At 42.4% G+C, this 7,833-nt stretch overlaps 1 protein-coding gene across 1 annotated transcript in view; it reads right to left on the reverse strand.

The window, feature by feature from the left end:
- Window positions 1-7,272, reverse strand: part of SLFN12 (schlafen family member 12) — a 30,632-nt gene extending 23,360 nt beyond the window's left edge. The window contains exon 1 of the mRNA XM_035026586.1: window positions 7,123-7,272. The gene's annotated coding sequence lies outside the window, so the exon portion shown is untranslated. The remainder of the gene's footprint in view (window positions 1-7,122) is intronic.
- Window positions 7,273-7,833: the final 561 nt, after the last annotated feature.

The raw sequence follows: 7,833 nt of genomic DNA on the forward strand, positions 1-7,833 counted from the left end.
CACTACTGGGTATTTACCCCAAAGATACAAAAGTAGGGATCCGAAAGGGTACGTGCACCCTGATGTTTATAGCAGCAATGTCCACAATAGCCAAACTGTGGAAAGAGCCAAGATGTCCATCGACAGATGAATGGATAAAGAAGAAGTGGTATATATATACAATGGAATATTATGCAGCCATCAAAAGGAATGAGATCTTGCCATTTGCAACGACATGGATGGAACTGGAGGGTATTATGTTGAGTGAAATAAGTCAAACAGAGAAAGACATGTATCATATGATCTCACTGATATGAGGAATTCTTAATTGCAGGAAACAAACTGAGGGTTGCTGGAGTGGGGGGTGGGGTGAGAGGGATGGGGTGACTGGGTGATAGACACTGGGGAGGGTATGTGCTCTGGTAAGCGCTGTGAATTGTGCAAGACTGTTGAATCTTAGATCTGTACCTCTGAAACAAATAATGCAATATATGTTAAGGAAAAAAAAAAAGAAGAAGAAGGTAGCGGGAGGGGAAGAATGAAGTGGGGGAAATCGGAGGGGTAGACGAACCATGAGAGACGATGGACTCTGAAAAACAAACTGAGGGTTCTAGAGGGGAGGGGGGTGGGAGGATGGGTTAGCCTGGTGGTGGGTATTGAGGAGGGCACATTCTGCATGGAGCACTGGGTGTTATGCACAAACAATGAATCATGGAACACTTCATCTAAAAAAAAAAAAAATTAAGGAAGTCCCTCTCTGTTCCTAGTTTACTGAGAGTTTTTATCATGAATAGGTGTTGGATTTTGTCAAATGTTTTTTCAGCATCTACTGATATGCTTATGTGATTTTTCTTCTTTAGCCTTTTATGTAATGGATTACATGATCAATTAAATTATCGGATATTGGTCTGTAGATTTCTCTTCTTGTAATGTCATTTTCTGCTTTTGACATTAGGGTAATGCTGCTTTCACAGAACAAATCAGAAAGTATTCCCTCTGCTTCCATTGGTACAATTTCTTCCTTAAATGTTTGGTAGAATTCATCAATGAACCCATCTGGGTCTGTCTGTTGATTAAATTTCTTTAATGTATATATACACCTATTAGATTGTCTATTTCTGTTGTGCGAGTTTTGACAGATTGAGTCTTTCAAAGAGTTGGTCTGTTTCACCTAGGTTATCAAATTTATGGGCATAGAGTTGTTCATAGTATTTCTTGATTCCATGGAATCTATAGTAATGTCCCCTCTTTCATTTCTGATAGTCATAACTTGTGTCCTCTTTTTTTCTCAGCCTGGCTAGAGGCTTATCCATTATATTGAGCTTTTCAAAGAACCAGCTTTTGTCTATTGATTTCCTGTTTTCAATTTCATTGATTTCAGGTCTAATTCTTATTATTTCTTTTCTTCTGCTTACTTTGGATATAATTTGACCTTTTTCTAATTTCCTACAATGAAAACTAAGATGATTGATTTTAGATCTTTATTCTTTTCTTACATTAAGTGTTTTAAATTTACCTCTAAGCATTGCTTTCATTGCATCTCACAAATTTTGGTAAGTTGTATTTTCATTTTCATTTACTTCAAAATAATTTTTAATTTATCTTGAGATATCTTCTTTGACCCATGTGTAACTTTGAAGTATTCTATTTCATTTCCACATATTTGGGGATTTTCCAATTATCCTTCTTTTATTTCTAGTTTAATTCCACTATAGCCTGAGAGCAGACATTGCATGATTTCTCTTCTTTTAGATTTGTTAAGATGTGCCTTATGGCCCGGAATATGGTCTTCCTTGGTGAATTGATTTTTCTAGTTACATGTTTCAGTTCTCTTCTCATTTCATTTTCTGTATCTTCTAGAGGGGTGTGTGTGTGTGTGTGTGTGTGTGGTCACTGTAGGAATTACATATAACGTCCTAAAGTTATAACAATCTGTCTTAAATTGATACCAATTTCAATTGCATAGAAAAACTACTCCTTTACAACTCATCCCTCACTTTATGTTATTAATGTCACAAACTGTATCTTTATATACCATGTACCACTAACACAGATTTATAATTTTTATGCATTTGTCTTTTAAATCTTGTAGAAAATTTAAAAGTGGAGCTACAAACCATAATTACAATGATACTTTAAAAAATATTTGTCCATGTATTTCCTTTACCAAAGCCTTATATTTTCATGGCTTAAAATTATTGCCAAACATCCTTTCATTTCAAACTGAAGACTTCCCCTTAGCATTTCTTGTAGTGCAGTTCTAGTGATAATGAACTCCCTCAGCTTTTGCTTGGGAATATCTTAATTTCTTTATTTTTGAAAGACAGTTTTGCCAAATATAGAATTCTCAGTTGACAATTTTTTCTTTTAGCACTTTAAATATATCATCCCACTGCCTTCTGGCCTCCAGTGTTTCTGCTGAAAAACTGGCTGTTAATCTTATTGAAGATCCCTTGCACATGACGAGTTGCTTCTCTCTTGCTGCTTTCAAGATTCACTTTGGCTTTGGCTTTTGACAGTTTGATTATAATGTGTCTTGATGTGGGTCTCTTTGGGTTTATTACTTGGAATTTATTGAGCTCTCTGATCTGTAGATTCACATATTTCATCAAATTTGGAAAGCTTTCAGCCATTATTTCTTCAAATAATCTCTCTGTTCCTTTCTCTCTTCTGGACTCCCATAAAGGGTATATTGGTCCATTTGGTAGTACCCCACAAGTCTCCAAGTCTTTGCTTTATTCTTTTCTTTCTCCTCTTCAACTTTGATAATTTCAGTTGTCCTGTCCTAAAGTTCATTGACTTTTTTCTTATACCTTCTCAAATCTGCTGTTGAACACCTCTAATGATTTTTTTCAATTCAGTTATTGAATGTTTCAGCTCCAAAATTTCTTTCTTTTTATAATTTCTATTATTTTTGTTGATATTCTCATTTTGTTCATATACTGTTTTCCTGATTTCTTTAGCTCTTTGTCTATTTTTCCCCCTGTAGATCTTTGAATATACTTAAGAGTTTTCCTAAAGCCTTCATCTAGTATGTCTAATGTCCAGGCTTCTCAGGGACAGGTTTTGCCATTTTACTTTCTTCTTTTGCATTGGCCATGTTTCCCGTTTCTTTCTATACCTTGTGAGTTTTTGTTGAAAATCAGTCATCTGAAAAAACAGCCACCTGTTCCAGTCTTTGTAGACTGGTTCTATGGCAGGGAAATCCTTCACTGATTAGCTGGGCATGCTCTGAGCATAGGGAGTCAGCCTCACATGGAAGCTTAAGGTCTTCTCAGGTCTTTTCTGAACATGAGTTCTGTCTGTGCCTTACTCAATTCCTCCATATACAATAGCTGCTTTTGAATGTCTTCATTTCCCAAAGAATCTCAACCCAGCTCTCCCTCCAGGCTTTACATCGTTACTGTAGGTCTCCAGCTATGATCTTTTGTTCTAGGCATCTGTAAATCTGGTGTCTCTCTGAAGCCTTCATGAGCAGCGAAGACTTTTCCCCGCCTGAGATCTGAGTTAGGCAATACAGAGATCAATCCCTCAGCACCCAGACAGATTAGAACACTACAAATAAGGTCTGTTTTGCCACCTCCAGTTCAAGGGAGGGAACAGGGAACTGAGCTGCTACCTCTTCTAGACCAAATCCTTGCCACACTGGGGAGGGACTGAAGTAAAGGCAAGTAAAAAAGTCATATATAATTATTTTTGTTACATAATGATTAGCTGTTCTTCAAAAACCTTAACTGCTGCATAACTTCATATACAGTATTAATATATCATTATTTAACTATTCCCCTACAGCTGGGACTTAGAGTTGCTTTCAATCATTCATATTAAATATACTAGTATCTTGGATCACTTATACTGAGGCTTGGATATGTTAATCACATCTTCTAATTTGCATTGAGTGTAAGAGTCCCCCAGCAAAGTACTTCAGATATGGTTCAAACATATGGAAAGGACTTTCGAGATGGGGAATGGAAGGCCAGAACAAGCCAAGTTGCAACTTGACTTCTCTTCGGTAGGAATGGAACCCTATAAGGCAAAAATCATATTGTAGAGAGTCTGGTTCTGTGGTAATAAAGGCTGAAGCTAAAACATGAAGTAATACTTGATCTTAGATACATAAATAAGCTAAAGTTATATAGGCAGATAAAGCATATATAAGTACATAAAACACAGAGGTTTCTAAAAGTTGGATTACTGGATCAAGGGATGAAATATTTAAAGATCTTGATACATGTTGTCAAATGGTTTCCTGAAGAATTGCATCTCTAGTAACTTTATCTTGGGAAGGATTACAAGGCTCTGCCCTGTATCTTTTGGGTGTAGGAGGCTATGGTTCCAAGTATATTAGAAGGGCACCATTTCCTCGGAGTTGCCTGAAAACTCAGCTGAGCCAGAGGAAGCTGCCTTCTTAAGAGATCTGGGGGTTGGGGTGCCTGGGTGGCTCAGTTGTTAAGCGTCTGCCTTCGGCTCGGGTCTTGATCCCAGGGTCCTGGGATTGAGCCCCGTATCGGGCTCCCTGCTCAGTGGCAGGCCAGCTTCTCCCTCTCCCACTCCCCCTGCTTGTGTTCCCTCTCTCGCTGTATCTCTGTCAAATAAATAATAAAATTAAATTTAAAAAAAAAGATCTGGGGACTTAGTCATTCATTTAAACAGTCCCCCTGGGCCTGGGTCCCTAGAAGAAAGCTTTTGAACATGATCCTGAGGGGTCCTGTGTGTTCCCCTCAAAGGAGAAACTAACAGAAGCCTCTATTCCTAGTTGATGAAGAACAATGAAGCCAGGTAAGCACAGTCATTTAAATTTGAAACTTAATAATAGTGTTAATGTGGCATAGTTATGCAAAAAAACAGGAGATATATATTCCTGCCATGCTATGCTTTGTCCACAGTATTATAGCACAGTTAATGTTCTTTAGATCCAATTTCTTAATATTTCTTACATATGTTTGAGGGCTGCCCCAAACATCAGTCCATTTTCCTGCTGACCTGACAGAAGGGATCCCCATCTCTATCCCAAAAGGCTGCAGGGAGGGGCGCCTGGGTGGCTCAGTTGGTTAAGCGACTGCCTTCGGCTCAGGTCATGATCCTGGAGTCCCGGGATCGAGTCCCACATCGGGCTCCCTGCTCGGCCGGGGGTCCGCTTCTCTTTCTGACCCTCTTCCCTTTCGTGTTCTCTGTCTCTCATTCTCTCTCTCTCAAATAAATAAATAAAATCTTAAAAAAAAAAAAAAAAGGCTGCAGGGAAATCAGTTCCATTTATGGCCAGCAACACAGCCCCACGTCTACCATCTTCTGGTAATATAAGCCCTGCCAAGCAGCCCCTGCTCCCCATTTCTTCTTGCAGCCTCTGTAACTACAGTCTTCCCTCTTCTCCTCTCAGCCTACTTTCCAGCACCCTCTGTGTCAGGCCCCACCATAGATGAACCTTTCTGGTTCACCCAACACATGCACATCTCACCCCCAAAGTGCTTAAGAAGGATGCCTTTCCATACCACTGGGAAACTTGGAACCCAAAGGAGCTGTAGTTGAGCCACCTATTATAGAGGACCCAGAGCTTGTGGGTTAACATGGGATCCTAGCCACTCCAGTCCAATACCTAGCTAGGTAAAACTTCCTGAACCACTACCTTCAGGCATACATCTGAAACACAATCCTTAAAAAATATTCTGGGAACCGGAGTCTACCAAATCCTTAGGACATAAAAATCATTGACCTTACCTTGAACCTTGGATCTAGGTTTACAGATTAGTTGTTTCTTCTGAAATCTTTTATACTCTTGACTGTGGGGAAAATTTTATCAGACCTGGATTCAGGATTTAGGCAGTGTTGTTAGCTTTTTTTTTTTTTTTAAGACTTTATTTATTTATTTGACAAAGAGAGTGAGAGAGAGAACAAGCAAGGGGAGCAGTAGAAGGAGAGGAAGAAGCAGGCTCCCTGCCGAGCAGGGAGCCTGATGCAGACTTGATCCCAGGACCCTTGGATCATTACCTGAGCCCAAGGCAGACTCTTAACCACCTGAGCCACCAAGGTGCCCAGTGTTGTTAGCTATTTTTAATGAGCAAAGGGATGGCATTCACATCTTCTTAAGAGTTACACACGAAAGCAGCTTGGTGGTAACTGCCTAGAAAGTGGGGCAAGAATGACAAGGACTACCTTCTAGGGAACAAAAATCAGGGTGCATTCTTTCCATTTCCCCCTAGGCACTTCCTTTTTAGTTTAGGAGGCCACAGTCTCCCCCCCCCCCCCCCCCGGGGTGGGCCCTCCCCCCCCCCCCCCCTTCTGGCTTATAAACATCTTTAAGGCAGTACAGGGCATGGTGTCTCCTCTTTCTCCATCTAGAAGACAGTTCATCAGTGACTAGTCAGCTACATTTTACCTACAGGATCTATTCCCAAACTCCCCTCATTTCAGGACCCCAGGAGTGCAGGGCACCCTCAAGGAACTCTGGAGACCTCCACTTGCCGGACCTGTTGTCCCTACAGCTCGCTGCTCCTCCTACCTCACCAGTCCCTCCTGCGACAGAAAACCGCAGAACCCTGGCTAGGACTGACTTCTGGCCCGGAACACAAGCTGAGAAAAGCACCATGGACCGGGGCTCCCCTGCCCCGCCGCCCCGCCCAAGGCTTTTTATCCCGCCCTTTCCGGGACTGACGTCCTGCGCCGACCACAGGCTGAGAAAAGCCCTGCTCCCCAATCCTTAAGGGGCTGCAGTTTTTAGTAGAAGTTGCTACCAAGACAGGAGCCAAGATTCCCAGACGGGAGAAAAACCAGCCGGGGGACCCCTCAGATGGTTGAGCGTCTGCCTTCGGCTCAGGTCATGATCTCAGGGTCCTGGGATCCAGTCCCGCATCGGGCTCCCTGCTCAGCGGGGAGCCTGCTTCTCCCTCTCCTTCTGCTGCCCCTCCTACTTGTGCTCTCTCTCGCTCTATCAAATAAATAAATAAAATCTTTAAAAAAAAAAAGAAAGAAAGAAAAGAAAAGAAAAAGAAGAAAGAAAAACCAGCCGGGAAGCCCCCGGGGAGGTGGCGGGGTGTGGGACGGGTTTGTGCTGGTTGCGCCCACCTTTTCCCGGAGCCAGCAGACTAGACCCCAGGGAGATAAGAAGTTGAGGTTTGAATATTTGACAGTGGAGAGGAGCGAACTTACCTGATCGCGCCGCTCAGGGGCTGCCCGCCTCCTCACGAATTGGAGAGCCCGCAGGTCCGCGAGCGAGACTGGGCAGCGCGCTTTAAGGCGGTGCACGCAGCGAATGGCAACGCCCCTCAGTCTCTCCAAACTGCTAAAGATCCTAGTGACTTTAGGTGCTCTACTCAGCTGGCTCAGTCGGAGGATCACGTGACTCTTGATCTGGGGCTTGTAAATTCAAGCCCTAATTTGGGTGTGTAAAGATTACTTAAAAAAAAAAAAAAAAAAAAGATGCCCGTGACTATCTCGGAGAGGAGACAGATTTCTCCTTTCCTATTTGCTTATCTGTATTTTCTCTCTCTTTTTTAAAAGATTTTATTTATTTATTTGAGAGAGAGAGAAAGTGAAAGAGAGAGCCTGAGCTGGAGGTGTGGGGGTGGGGGAGAAGCGGACTCCTCACTGAGTAGGGAGCCTAACACTGGGCTCGATCCCAGGACCACATGAGATCATGACCTGAGCCGAAGGCACTGCCTAACCAACTGAGCCACCCAGGCGCACCTTATCTGTATTTTCTACATTCTGTATGGTAAGAAAAAAAGACCAGTTAAAAACAAAGAAAGACATCGGCGAGGCCCGCGCTGTCGTCCCTATCTTTGGTCACTTGCTGAGTGGGCCCGATCATGGCGCAAATTTGCGTGGAGCGCGGGTTCCCTTCCAGCCCTTGGCGCGGCT

This window comes from Mirounga leonina, unplaced genomic scaffold, assembly GCF_011800145.1.
Source record: "Mirounga leonina isolate KUSES-001 unplaced genomic scaffold, KU_Mleo_1.0 Mir_200, whole genome shotgun sequence".
Taxonomy (NCBI): domain Eukaryota; kingdom Metazoa; phylum Chordata; class Mammalia; order Carnivora; family Phocidae; genus Mirounga; species Mirounga leonina.